Here is a 1,807-nt window from a genome sequence, read left to right as displayed (position 1 = left end):
GGGGTTTCACCATGTTGACCAGGATGGTCTTGATCTCTTGACCTCGTGATCCACCTGCCTCGGCCTTCCAAAGTGCTGGGATTACAGGCGTGAGCCACCGCGCCCGGCCTACAATGATTTTTTAATCTTTATTTCATTTTATTTTTTGCATAGATGGAGCCTGGCTATATTGCCCAGGCTGATCTCTAATCCGGACCTCAGATGATCCTCCTGCCTTGACCTCCCAAAGTACTGGGATTACAGGAGTAAGCCACCATGCCCAGCCAAAAACTATTTTTTTCTTTTAGGAAAAAAAAAATTAAATTTTTATTTTAAGATTAACAGATACAGATATTTTTGTTTTATTTTTTAAATTCACTTTCATTTATTTATTTTTGAAACAGGGTCTCAGTGTGTCACCCAGGTTGGAGTGCAATGACATGATCATAGCTCACTACAGCCTTGAACTGCTGGGCTCAAGGAATCTTCCCACATCAGCTTCCCAAGTAGCTGGGAATGCAGGCAAACACCACCACACACTGCTAATTTTTTTTTATTTTTTTTAGAGATGAGGTCTTACTATTGTTGCCCAGGCTGGTCTCAAACTCTTGGGCAACGAGTGATCCTCCTGCCTCAGACTCCCATAGTGCTGAGATTGCAGGTGTGAGTCATCCCAGGCTACATGACTTTGATCATGGGGAAAATGGAAAGAGTGAAGCGGAAAGACGTGGTACCTGTTCAGGAAAAGCAGATCTTTCCAGGGCCTCTCAGCCTCCACCTCAATGATCTGAACTGTGTCGATGACCCCGGCTGCAAAGGGCAATAGGAAGGGAGTCTTTTGCTGGACCTTCACTGACACTTTGCTTTTTGTTGTTATTTGTTTTTTGTTTTTGTTTTTCTTTTTCTTTTTTGAGACAGAGTTTCACTGTTGTCACCCAGGCTAGATTGCAGTGGCGTGATCTCAGCTCACTGCAACCTCCTCCTCTCGGGTTCAAGTGATTCTTCTGTCTCAGCCGCCTGAGTAGCTGGGACTATAGGCGCCCGCCACCATGCCTGGCTAATTTTTGTATTTTTAGTAGAGACAGGGTTTCACCATGTTGGTCAGGCTGATCTCCAACTCCTGACCTCAGGTGATCCACCTGCCTCAACTTCCCAAAGTGCTGGGATTACAGGCGTGAGCCATCGCGCCCAGCCTTCATTGACACTTTGAACGAAATTGGTATTCTGCCAGGGAGGATGAGGGGGAACGGAAATCGTGTAGGCAATGGCAGCGTCAGCTACTGCAAGACTTTAAAAAAAAAAAAATATATATATATATATATATATACAAGGTCTTGCTCTGTCGCTCAGGCTAGAGTGCAGTGGTGCAATCACAGATCACTGCAGCTCGGTCTCCAGAGGCTGAGGTCCCCCACCTCAGCCTCTCAAGAAGATGAGACCACAGGTGCTTGCCACCACCACCCCTGCTGATTTTAATATTTTTGGTAGAGATGGGTCTCTATATGTTGCCCAGGCTGGTCTTGAACTCCTGGACTGAAACAATCCTCCCGCCTTGGCCTCCAAAGTGCTGGGATTATAGGCATCAGCAACCACTCCTGGCTTTGCAGGCAGGACTTTTTGATAAAGGAGGCATATTTTAGGAAGAATTGATAGGACTTTGTAGCTATTTGATTATAAGAAAGAAAGGAGAGGAGGCAAAGGCTTTACTAGTATTTGGGGCCCAGGAGGCTAAGGGACTAGCTGTGAAAGTTAGGACAAGAGCTTGCTGGTGAGAAGTTGAGTTTGGTTATTGCATTTGTGGCTGGCTTGTTTCCCCAGCTGTACATCA

The sequence above is a fragment of the Cebus imitator genome, unplaced genomic scaffold (assembly GCF_001604975.1).
Source record: "Cebus imitator isolate Cc_AM_T3 unplaced genomic scaffold, Cebus_imitator-1.0 Scaffold655, whole genome shotgun sequence".
Lineage (NCBI taxonomy): Eukaryota > Metazoa > Chordata > Mammalia > Primates > Cebidae > Cebus > Cebus imitator.
The sequence above is the reverse complement of the archived record's forward strand: the minus strand, read 5'-3'. Positions refer to the sequence as shown.